Raw genomic sequence first — 13,707 nt, 5'->3', positions numbered from 1 at the left:
AAACATGTATACCAGATTAAAAATGTAAATGCACGCCATTTCAACGATTAAATTTTGCCCATTGTATTATTTAATTTTCCAACCACAAAACTAAATGGATTATGTTAAATCTACACTGAAGTGGCAAAGAAACTGGTATAGGCATGCGTATTCAGAGATAAATAAACAGGCAGAATACGGCGCTGCGGTCGGCAACGCCTATATAGGAGAAAAAATGTATGTCACAGTTGTTAGTTCGCGTACTGCTGCAACAGTGGCAGGTTATCAAGATTTAAGTGAGTTTAAACGTGGTGTTATTGTCGGTGCACGAGGGACGGGACACAGCATCTCCAAGGTAGCGACGAAGGTGGGATTTTCCCGTACAACAATTTTAAGGGTGTAGAATGAATATCAGGACTCCTGTAAAACATCAAATGTCCGACATCGCTGCTGCCGGGAAAGATTCTGCAAGAATGGGACCAACAACGACTGAAAGGAATCGTTCAACGTGACAGAAGTGTAATCCTTCCACAGATTCTTGCAGATTTGAATGCTGACCCATCAACAAGTATCAGCGAGCGAACCATTCAACGAAACATAATCAATATGTGCTTTTGGAGCCGAAGACACACTCATGTACTCTTGATGACTGCACGATAGAAAACTTTACTCCTCACCTGGACCCATCAACACCGACAGTGGACTGTATTGAGCACATGGACGCATACGGGTATGGAGACAACTTCATGAATCCATGGGCCTGCATGTCAGCTGGGGACTGTTCAAGCTGGTGGAGACTTTTCAATGATGTGGGGCGTGTGCAATTGGAGTGATATCGGACTCCTGATACGTATAGATTCGACTCTGACAGGTGACACGTACCTAAGCATCATGTCTGCTCACCTGCATCCATTCATGTCCATTGTACATTCCGACGGACTTGTGCTATTCCAGCAGGACAGTGCGACACCCTTCACGTCCAGAAATAATACAGAGTGGCTCCAGGAACACTCTTCTGAGTTTAAACACTTCCGCTGGCCACTAAACTCCCCAGACATCAACGTTGTTGAGCGTATCTCCTCTGACCAACCAGTTCCCCAGACATGAACATTATCATCATATCTAGGATGCCTTGCAACGTGCTGTTCGGAAGAGATCCCCAACCCGTCGTAGTCTTACGGATTTATGGCCAGCCGCGTAGGTTTCATGGTGTCAGTTCTCTCCAGCACTACTTCAGACATTACCCGAGTCCATGCTACGTCTTGTTGCGGCATTTCCGCGCGGTTGCGGTGCCCCTACACGATAGTAGGCAGGTGTGCCAGTTTATTTGCTCTTTAGTGTATAATTACAGATTCTCTTACTACATTTCATGTGCTGCATAGCTTTATTGCTTCTTTTAGTCATAAGACACGATAGTTGCCAGTGACGCAACTAAAAAGGAGTTCAGAATGATGTTTATTGCCTTAATAGCCGCCGCAATAAAAGTGACGCAATTAAAAAGGAGTTCAGAATCATGTTTATTTCCTTATTAGCCGCCGCAATAAAAGTGCGGTCTTCTACTTACTACAGTCCCAGTGACTTATTAAAAGTGAATTAGTTATTATAAATTTCATTTTTTATTATTATTATAAGTATTATTGCAGTAATAGTCTGCCTGGGATAGTGATGCAGTAAAGCAGTTAAACCATGTCATAAGTCATGACTGGGTATCTCCATCGATGAGGCTGGTTTCAGCGGCCACTCAGAGTAATTGCCTTATTTCCCGCCTGCGAACTGTGTGAGCTCTAGCTTGTTTACATTGCGACTTCGCATGCGCGCGGGCTTCGTACATTGCAATCATAGGAAATAAGTTCAGAAAATCTACGTTACCTTTTATCTATTGATAGGAATATGCAAGATCGAACGCCTTAGATGTGGAACGTTTCCTCCACGAGGAGGCTTAGATCCCGCCATCGGAACTGCTGGGTATCCATCAGTCGATTCTCAGTAACACCTTTTACTTTGCAATGATCAATGACACTGCATGCGAGCGCGTTTTAAACACGACCAAACAGGGACTGCGTTACCGTCACGGTGCAGATTTATGTCGGGCCATGACCCGAACACGGATTTCACGCTTTACGCTAGCAGTGTCGTTAACTGCTTTGGTGGCCGGCCAGTGTGGCCGAACGGTTCTAGGCGCTTCAGTCTGGAACCGAGCGACCGCTACGCTCGCAGGTTCGAATCCTGCCTCGGGCATGGATGTGTGTAATGTCCTTAGGTTAGTTAGGTTTAAGTAGTTCTAAGTTCTAGGGGACTGATGACCTCCGATCTTAAGTCCCATAGTGCTCAGAGCCATTTTAACTGCTTTGATTATCCGTGCACGACTCAGAGCCACACTCAAAAGTCGATATGTCGTCGTTCCTGCTGTACTCACATTATGTAATTCCCGCACAGAGGATATTTTATCTGAAAACGGATAAATACAGCATTACATTCCCTTATTCAGCCTATGGTTGTTCGTATTCGCATTGCGAATACATTTCATGTACTTTGTAACGGTTATAGTCGCCACAGTGTCTGTCCCTTCAGACATGCAGGCATGTCAAAAAGAACATCGCATCCTTCTTCTTGACGTCAAGGCATGGAAATATTGATCATATATCTCATTACGTTTCAGCTGGAAATATGTTCTAAGATTCTATAACAAATGGACGTCGAGGATATTGAGCAGTGGTTTTGTGGAGCACTTCTGTGATTATACTATACGGGTCTAATCAGTGTTTTCTTACAATTATTGGGCATGGTTTTCTGTGTGAGGTATCTGTGGTAGCTTATCTGATAGCGATTTCATCTGGCTGTGGAGCTTTGTTCAATTTTAGCAATTTTTAGCTGTTTCTAAACAACATTTACAATTACATCTATATCAATTATCTTTCAGTGGCACAAGAATTAAATTGGGAAGCAACATTTGAAAAGCAAGTTCAGCTTTCCTGAGCTGGCATTGCTATCCTCACTTTCAGTCCCTTCTCGTCCTTCAGTGTCTGGACACAAATTTTTGATACCACTAACGGTCTATACATGCGACCAGAATTTCTTCGGGTTTTGTGGGAGATCCTTAGGTAGTATTTTGGTGCGTCAGTCATTGTAGGCTTCACTCGCAGCTCTTTATGGGCAAACGTGTTTCGTTAGAACTTGCCTCCCTCATCACTGACAGACTACGTTGCATTTTTAAGCCATTTGCAGCATATTACAACCCAGCAGCTGACAAACGCCTTCGCACAAATCATGACAGCAATTTTAGTCAGACAAGGGTTGCTCACCTGTTGCAGAGTCGTATGGCAGGGCCGTTTGCACAAAATGCTATCAGTGGCTTCTCCAAAACCGGAATCTGACTACTGGATCCACAGATTTTTCAGGTTTCGAATTTCGTGTCGGCTGTATCCAACCCAGAACCAGAAGCTAGAAATCAATAAAAAAAGAAATTAGTGGAGGGACAAGTCAAGAACTACAAAGAAAATCAAGGCAAGTTAATGGAGATTGAGCACTCCTGGATCACACAAAACAAACCTGTACTGGAAGAGTGTCAATGGATCCACAAGACAACTCTCCCATCCCAACTCTACGGAAAATATGAGGAAGAAATGCAACATCGTCTCTTTACAAGAGACTCCTCCTTGACAAACAGAGTGAGAAAAACAAAAGTGGGTCTAACAACACTAAAGGTGACAAAGCCAAACGTGTCAATACATCATCAAGCTTGTCCTGCAAGAACTGCGAGGTTGACTGGGAGGAAGAAAAGATTAAGTTCCTCCAATGTTTTGTTAGGTGTCGTAGCAGATGTGTGAGGAAAGAACTATTTTACTGTGATAGCCGCAAATCTGAATGAGTAGCTGATTCTGAAATTCTTCAGTGTAAGTTCAAAAGTAGCCTAACGTTTTAGAAAATGAATATTACATTAAGAAATCAAATTTGTTTGCTATTGTCTTAAGAATTAAAATAAATATTGGTCATACTCATCAAGTATCTATATTTCTTATCATAGCTGAAAACATTTTTAGCGGTATAATTTTAGAAGGCCTGATTCTAAATTGTACAACCTGGACCTCTCCACCTGTTGCGTTATATCGTATAACTATGGAATGTGTGTTGAAGTTGAAATTCTTCTCTCTGTGTTTTCTTACAAATAAATTTTGCTTTTGGAGAGGGTCTGTTCTGAGCAAAACACAAATTTTCTCCAAACAGAATCTGTAGAATATTTCTTTTCGAGACTCGGCAAATATGTCTGCGAGAATGGGCTGTATATCATTCAGTTAAAGTGTATTAGATTTCAGTAAAATCATAAAAATGTTGAAAGCTTTGTCCTATAGCTCTGCCTACTTATGTTCTCTAAAGGAAGATGGCACGCATTCATTTCTTTGAGAGAGTGCAACTCCACCATTAAAGATAAGCGAGCGCATCCTGCATCGATCAGCAGAATTAGGCCGACTAATTTTAAATTACTTAATACTGATTAAGTTTACGATAAAAGATTAGACTTCGCACAAAGAACTTTTGCAATACAGTAAACGAAAAGGTACATAAAACATTTCTGTTATTATTTTACAAATGATACTAATCTCACTTAAAGTAGTGTTCCCAGGTCCATTCTCAATTTTGCATTCAAAATAATTTTTTATAAGATCTGTCTTTCCTACAGCTCATGGATTGTAAAACAAGGATGGACCTAATAAGACCAAGAGTGAAATTTTCGAACTAAAAGGCATTAAGACACTATGCTGTTCTGTTCTATTCAACTTTTATTGCGATGACGCGATGCGTTAAATATAAGAAAGTGTCGGAAATGGGATTAAAACTGATGGTGCAGAAGGTAACCAATAGCTGACACCCCTCTTGGGTTTTATTGATGCAGGGACTGGACAAAAATATGGTAACACCAGAATCACAACAGATGATCATGCTTAATACGGTATAGGAAACCCACTGCCATTCAAACCAACCCCCAATCGTCTCGAAATGGATAAATGAAGGTGCTGTATAGTTTCAGGGGAATCTTACACCATTCATCCTGCAAAATAAAGGCAAGTTCAAGTAACGATGATAGCGGTGGATAGCGATCACACACCTTCCTCTTCAAAGAGGACAACAAAAGCTCAATAATATTCAGATATGGTGACCGTGGTAGCCAGGGGAGCTGAGACAATTCATTCTCGTGCTCTCAGATCCAGTGTTGACGATGCAAGCGGCATGAACAAGGGTCTGGTCGTCTTGGTACACAGCATCACATTTGGGAAACAAACATAGTACCATGGGATTTACCTGATCAGCCAAAATAGTTACATAATCCTTCTTAGCAATGCGATCTTCCGGAGTATTTGATAAGGTCCATAGAGTACCACCATAGGGGTGCCCAAAACATTTCCCAACCCAAGCCATGTTTCACTCTTGGGACGTTAACTCGACCAGAATTGGAATAAGTGAGAAACAGGACTCATGCCACCCATTGACTTTCTTCCATTGCTCCACATTCTAGGTTTTATGCCTTTGGTAACGCTTGTCCCTGTAAATGGCATCTGCATCATCGCTGAGTGATTTTGGAATTCCAGTTCGCCTTGCAATTCGCTACTAATGGTGATGCTTTCGTGTTGCATTGCTACTAGCAGAGTTCGCGAATGCGACACACTGTTCTGCACTGACTTCTGCAGCTGTCATCCTCTTATTTTTGTTACAGTCCTCTTCAATGACCGTCCGTAAGGATCACTCAACACACACATTCGCCAGCGTTGTGACCTATCAGATGGTATCTGTTCTTATCTGTTCTTTCGGACATGTCCGAAAGAACAGATACCATCTTCATATAGAAAATTGAAAGGTGATATCGGTTCAGTTACGCCACTGGACTCGTGGTTTCCCGTCTGAAAGATCACAGTTCATACTAATTTATAGGAAATCATGTGGTGAAACGGAAGTGATGTATAGGATTCCTCAAGGAAGTGTTCAAGGCCTTCTGCTGTTCTTAATGTATATTAATGGCTTAGGTCACAATCTGGGCAGTCCTCTTACATTGTTAGATGTGGTGCTGTCGTTTATCGCCCAGGAAGGTCATCAGAAGATAAAAACCACTTGCAAAATGATTTGGATAAGATTTCTGTACAGTGAAAAAAAAATGAAATGATCGTATGACATTGTTGGCCGGCAGGCCCCACGCGCGGAAGTTCGGCCGCCGTATTACAAGTCCCTGTTAGTTGACGCCACTTCGGCGACTTGCTGGGTCAGTCATGATGAAAGACACACAGCACCCAGTCATCACGAGGCAGAGAAAAATCCCCGAGCCCGCCGGGAATCGAACCCGGGACCCCGTGCGCGTGAAGCGAGAACGCTACCGCAAGACCACGAGCCGCGGACTTCTGTACCGTGTAAAAGTGGGAATGAATACTAAAACATAAAAAGTGTGAGTTCCTCAATACAAGTACTAAAAGGAATCCGTTAAATATCGGTTACACGAAAACTCACGCAAGTTTAAAGATTGTCAACAACTAAATACCCAGAGACTACGATTATGAATAACTTGAACTGGAACCACCACATGGAAAATGTGAGAAGTGTGAACCGAAGACTGCATTTTATTGGCAGAAGGTTTATAATGTGCTACAAATCTACAGAATAGACTGCCTACGCTACGCTTGTCCGTCCGCTACTGGAGTATTTCTGCTTAGTATGCAACCCTCAAGAGTCAGGATTGACGGGGGATATGGAAAAAACGAAAGAAGCGCACCTCGTGTTGCATTATCACAAAATATGATAGAGGGTGTCAAGGATATGATACTCCAAATGGGATGGCTTTTTCGTTGTAGTGAGAGCTTTCCGCGAAATTTCAATGATCAATTTTCTCCTCCAAATGCGAAAATACTTGAATTCCACCTATAAACGGAGAAATAAATGAAATCAGAGCTCCTCGAAAAGATTTAAGTGTTCATTTTTCCCACGTGTTATCCCGGAGTGGAACGCTCGAGAAATTTGGAAGAACCCTCTGCCAAAAACTTAAATGTGAATTGAAGTGCATTGCTGTAGATGTAGATTTTTATGCATCAGTTATATGTGATGACGAGGAGCGGGGATCTTTTTTGTGGCGATCGTACTATTATTCAAACTGGGTGAAATAACCATACAGCAAGAGTAGAAATAAGAACGAAGACAGCAGCTGACAGTAAATGTTATCTCCTGCAGACAGAACAAATTTTGATGGTGAAACTAAAAAGGTATCAAACAGATGTTGTAATTGCACTACTACACTTTCGAATGATAGATGCTGTTGTCTGTGAAACTGAAGAGGTGTATGGTAATATTACTGAAGCGAAAAATTTTAGTGGATGAGAATTTAATCTGAATGAGACTGGAATGCTGTCATCTATGTGAAGAAGACAAGAAAATATAACCTTAGACATTCGATTCTGCGACCGAAATGGGAGGTGAGAAAGATTAACGAAATTACCTCCTGCCCCAAATTAATCATTGCGAGCAAATATTTTTGAGAACCCCTTCAGAATGTGCCGGCCGTAGTAGTGGCCGTGCGGTTCTGGGCGCTACAGTCTGGAGCCGAGCGACCGCTACGATCGCAGGTTCGAATCTTGCCTCGGGCATGGATGTGTGTGATGTCCTTAGGTTAGTTAGGTTTAATTAGTTCTAAGTTCTAGGCGACTGATGAGCTCAGAAGTTAAGTCGCATAGTGCTCAGAGCCAACCCTTCAGAATGTAACTGAAAAATTCCCGAGGATGAAAAAAATTGATTAGCTATAGGTTGGTAGCGCAAAGCTGCATGAATCAAGAAGCATCCAATTGCTGATATTGTTAATGACGATAACCTGGTACTTATGAAACATCGGTACAAATTCAAAAAGTTGAATCAGCAGCTGAAGCATTGGAACCTAGGCTAAATTGGACAAACGAAATAATTAAACTACCTTGGAAGAATAAGTGACAAAAAAATGAAATTTCAAGGAGCTACTGACAGAAAACCGATGGCGTATCCTTCAAAGAAATGTAGTAAATGCAGCGCAAAACGTAGGAGTTCTTTAAAACGTGAACAGGTGCAGTCATCGATAACAAGTGAGATACTGAAATTAATAACGAAAAACCCAAAAAAGTTTTTTTTAAATTGAACATTAAGCAAATAAGTCTCTCAGATATACAATTATCCTGTAAAATACGAAAAAATGATGGGGAAAATAAGTCATGACACAAACACAAAATTGAAATAGGGTAACATGCATTCGATCATATTTGCCGTATTATCGCCATAGTGCATCATCGAGCATATTGCTTTCAATTATGAAATTTATTTCAGTCATTGCCCGCATATACCAATTTCGACTGCTAGTAAATATCGATAGCCTTTAAACACTACTAGATTCCTCCAGTAAGATCCTCATTAAAATGTGATTCCTGACTTGATACAGCTACCGACCAAGAACTATTTGTGGCCTCCTGATAATCATAGTCACTCCTTTGGAGAAACTTTATAGTGATCAAGAAGAAATCAACTGGAAAGAACTGCCCATAGCAAGAAGATGGAGATTCCATCCCTTTCTCTCAATCTCAGGAAGACTAGCACACTCTGAGAAGGAATAGCTACCAAGGTCTTGATGAACCAATAACGGCAGTTGTACGGGCATCAGGGCGAAGACAGGAGCAAGAACTTTACAAGCACATGAATAGAATTTGTGTAACTGGGAAGTTCCAGCATATACGGAAAAGAATACATTTATTAATTTTTCGAAAAGAGCAAGAGTGGATGAGCGTGAGAAAAACAACACTGGTTAATATACACTCCTGGAAATGGAAAAAAGAACACATTGACACCGGTGTGTCAGACCCACCATACTTGCTCCGGACACTGCGAGAGGGCTGTACAAGCAATGATCACACGCACGGCACAGCGGACACACCAGGAACCGCGGTGTTGGCCGTCGAATGGCGCTAGCTGCGCAGCATTTGTGCACCGCCGCCGTCAGTGTCAGCCAGTTTGCCGTGGCATACGGAGCTCCATCGCAGTCTTTAACACTGGTAGCATGCCGCGACAGCGTGGACGTGAACCGTATGTGCAGTTGACGGACTTTGAGCGAGGGCGTATAGTGGGCATGCGGGAGGCCGGGTGGACGTACCGCCGAATTGCTCAACACGTGGGGCGTGAGGTCTCCACAGTACATCGATGTTGTCGACAGTGGTCGGCGGAAGGTGCACGTGCCCGTCGACCTGGGACCGGACCGCAGCGACGCACGGATGCACGCCAAGACCGTAGGATCCTACGCAGTGCCGTAGGGGACCGCACCGCCACTTCCCAGCAAATTAGGGACACTGTTGCTCCTGGGGTATCGGCGAGGACCATTCGCAACCGTCTCCATGAAGCTGGGCTACGGTCCCGCACACCGTTAGGCCGTCTTCCGCTCACGCCCCAACATCGTGCAGCCCGCCTCCAGTGGTGTCGCGACAGGCGTGAATGGAGGGACGAATGGAGACGTGTCGTCTTCAGCGATGAGAGTCGCTTCTGCCTTGGTGCCAATGATGCTCGTATGCGTGTTTGGCGCCGTGCAGCTGAGCGCCACAATCAGGACTGCATACGACTGAGGCACACAGGGCCAACACCCGGTATCATGGTGTGGGGAGCGATCTCCTACACTGGCCGTACACCACTGGTGATCGTCGAGGGGACACTGAATAGTGCACGGTACATCCAAACCGTCATCGAACCCATCGTTCTACCATTCCTAGACCGGCAAGGGAACTTGCTGTTCCAACAGGACAATGCACGTCCGCATGTATCCCGTGCCACCCAACGTGCTCTAGAAGGTGTAAGTCAACTACCCCGGCCAGCAAGATCTCCGGATCTGTCCCCCACTGAGCATGTTTGGGACTGGATGAAGCGTCGTCTCACGCGGTCTGCACGTCCAGCACGAACGCTGGTCCAACTGAGGCGCCAGGTGGAAATGGCATGGCAAGCCGTTCCACAGGACTACATCCAGCATCTCTACGATCGTCTCCATGGGAGAATAGCAGCCTGCATTGCTGCGAAAGGTGGATATACACTGTACTAGTGCCGACATTGTGCATGCTCTGTTGCCTGTGTCTATGTGCCTGTGGTTCTGTCAGTGTGATCATGTGATGTATCTGACCCCAGGAATGTGTCAATAAAGTTTCCCCTTCCTGGGACAATGAATTCACGGTGTTCTTATTTCAATTTCCGGGAGTGTACATGCACCAGAGTAAACATAATTATAACTTTCCCGGCCATGATAGCTTGCATTTCAGATTTCTTAAAACAGTTAACTAGATATCAACAGCCAGTCCCCATTAACACGGGACTTAACCTCATCGAAATAATATGTTAATTATATAAGTAATTGTAAAATTTTTAAATAAATTTAAAGTACAAGAAAATCTCTAAAACACCGACAAATGACTGCATGACTTGCAAGTTAATAAAAATGAAAGGAAAGAAAGTTTACATTTTGTGCTTCTGTACACTGGACAGAGAAGAAATGTACACACTATTTCCATTTATTTAAAACAGGGGGAGCAATTGTAGGTAAGTAGTGAGAAGTTTGAGTCCAACAGCAGTTACGTCCATGTGCTGTTTGACTTAATACTTAATGTCGTTGCAACACGAAACTAAAGAGGTACTTTAACGGTTAAGGATAGCTGAGTTACTAGGAGGGAGATGCAGTAGATCAAATCGTTTGTTATAGCGAATGGAGAGGCTACGCTATGCGAAGCAACAGTATTCATCCCACATAAGGTGTAATCTTATCGGGTATCCGAGGACGTTTAGACCATATCATCTAACAGAGGCGTGTCAATGTCATAGCAGGAACGGTAGAAATGTTTATTCGGTGTGGCCGTCGGTACGGCTTCCCCTCCACCAATCTCTTCATCTCACCGTAGAACTTACATCTAACAGCCACAATTATTTGTTGGATACATACAGAAATCTCTCGTTCCCGCAGATTATAGCCTCTAATAGCAAGGAATGTATTATCCGGTGTTTGGACATAGATTCTATCGTCCTTTCCTCTCTGCTAGTCAGTATTTTTCAATTACTCATTTTCCTCACTGATTCGGTGAACTTCCACATTTTGTCAGTCCCTCATTTCCAGCATTCTTATGTAAGATCCTCTTTTTTCCGGCATTCCCTTAGTCCATGGTTATCTTCTATACGAAGCTATGCTCAGTAGGTCTCATTCCATTCGACAGTTCCTGCAATTCTCCATGAATTTCACTCAAGATAGCAAAGTCGTCATCAAAGGTTATCTTTGATTCCTTTCACCCTGAATTTTAATTCGACTCCTAAACCTTTTTTTTTTAATTTTGTCATCGTTGATTCTGTGCACGTGTTAAAACAGTAGAGAACGTCTGTGCTTTCTGTAATTCGAGCACTTCTGTCTTGGTCCACCACTATTATTGCCGCCTCTTGGTTCTTGTACGTACTGCATATTATATCCCATAGCTTATTTGTTTCAAAATTTCGAACGTCAACACTTACCGTTTTCGAACGATTTTTTCATGTCGACTATTCCTGTAAATGTGACTATTTTTATGAAGCATTTTTTTCGTTATGAAGCGCAACGACATAACTGCCTCCTGTTATTTTTACCTTTCCTGAATACAGACTCGTCATCTATCAGATCTTCAGTTTCCTTTCCTATTCTTATGTGTATTATTCTCGTTAACAACTCTGACACTATTTGTTGAGATAATTTTCCAATAGCTCTCGCTTTTATCTGCTCTTGCTATCTTCGAGACTGTGTGGATGATATTTCACCCGAAAGTCGGATGACATGTCTTCAGTTCCATAGATTCTGCACACTAATTTCAATAACCGTTTGGTTGCCACTCCCCCACCCCCTCCGCAACGGAGATCCAGTTGTTGAAGGAATTCCGACTGTTCAAATGGTTCAAATAGCTCTGAGTACTATGGGACTTAACATCTGAGGTCATCAGTCCCCTAGACTTAGAACTACTTAAACCTAACTAACCCAAGGACATCACACACATCCATGCCCGAGGCAGAATTCGAACCTGCGACCGTAGCAGTCTGAAAAAAACACTCAGGTTTCAAGGTTGCTGATTCCAATGCACGTTTCTCAAAGTCCTCCATAAACAAATTGGCCACAATAGGTGACAACGGGCTTCCCATTACAAATCCATCAGTCTGTTCGTAGTACTGACTACTGAATAAAAAGTGGAAGTCAGCATATGTCGAAAGAAATTTGTTAACACGACACCAAACTTATCAATTAGCTGCAACGAATCAGAGAGGAATGCGAGTAAAAAGGTAAACCACATCACAACTGACTAAAATGTCAGTCATTCAAACGCAATCCCTGCAATCTACGTAAGAAATCTGCAGAGTTCTTAATGTGGTGTTCACAGCTATCTACTAGTGGGCTCGACAAACTAGCAAGATGTTTAGCTACACGATATGTCGGAGCACCAGTATTAGAAACAATAGGCCTCAACGGGACAGCCTCTTTATGGACCTTAGGGGGGCCATATAATCTAGGTGGTACAGCACAGTAAGAATTAAGACTCTTGCAGTCTCCTGTGACAAAGAACTTTTCTACAGGAGTTTATTTGTCGTTCTCTCAACACTCTTAGTAGGGTCAGCACCGACTTTGCTATATGCCGAATCAGAAAGTAGACACTGCATCTTTTGAATAACGTAAAGCAGCCGCCTCAGCTGCTGTAATGTTACACTTGGGTGGACGGGCCCCAGTCACCACACAAGCTTCCCTCCTAACCTCTTCCGCAGCCTCGGAAGGTAGTTTATAAACAGCCTGTTCGATAGAACTAATAAAATCAACGACTAGCAAACTCTTAGGCGTCGGTGCGAAGTTCAAACCTTTCCCCAGCACAGAAAAAGCTGCGTCGTCAAACCTTTTCTCCGTGAGACTGATCACAGAACGTCGAGAATTAGAACTAGACACTGAGCCAAGGAAACGTTCAAACTTCGCCGAATGACGAGCAGTTACAGACTGAAATTCCCAGTCAGACTGCGACCAAGAGGCACCGTCCACCCAATCCGAAGAGAATTCAGAAACATTAGACGCCATCATTAAATGAATCTGAAATAATTCCTTAGAAACAAAATCTAATTGACGGCGAGTATAGTGGATCCTTTCACGAACAACAGCTAAACCAGCACGTTGCTTGATGCGATTGGCGGCAGGAGAATTAATATGATGCACAACCTTAGCAAACGTTGGAACCACACTATGATTTCGACACTTCACTAAAAACGATAATGCTCATTCCAACCTTACTCTACTGCTGCGAAGTTTATCCAACCTCTGCAGGCAACGATACATTTCCTCCCCGTAGAGTTAAACAATGTGAGACCTTAACTTTTCCCGGCAAATCGAATGTTCAAATAACTTACGGGTTTGCAGCCGGGTAACGCCGTCGAACACCGCCATTCTCAAGGCACAAATGCAAGGAAGAAAAAATGTGCAAGCAAATTTAATACCTCGGTTCACAGAGGAGAAACAAGGAAGACACTACACACAGAACAAGTGTCAACACAACCAAAGATAACCAACATCAGAAATATCGATAGTTACTATTGATCAACAGGTGAGATAGCACTAATTCTGTCCCTCTGTTTTTTGATGAGAGACAGAACCGGATTTCAAGCAGCATTTAAACAAAATCCACCATCTCTGTTAATAAGGTTGCTTGATAGTCTGATTTCAACAGC

The sequence above is a fragment of the Schistocerca americana genome, chromosome 8 (assembly GCF_021461395.2).
Source record: "Schistocerca americana isolate TAMUIC-IGC-003095 chromosome 8, iqSchAmer2.1, whole genome shotgun sequence".
Classification (NCBI taxonomy): Eukaryota; Metazoa; Arthropoda; class Insecta; order Orthoptera; family Acrididae; genus Schistocerca; species Schistocerca americana.
The sequence above is the reverse complement of the archived record's forward strand: the minus strand, read 5'-3'. Positions refer to the sequence as shown.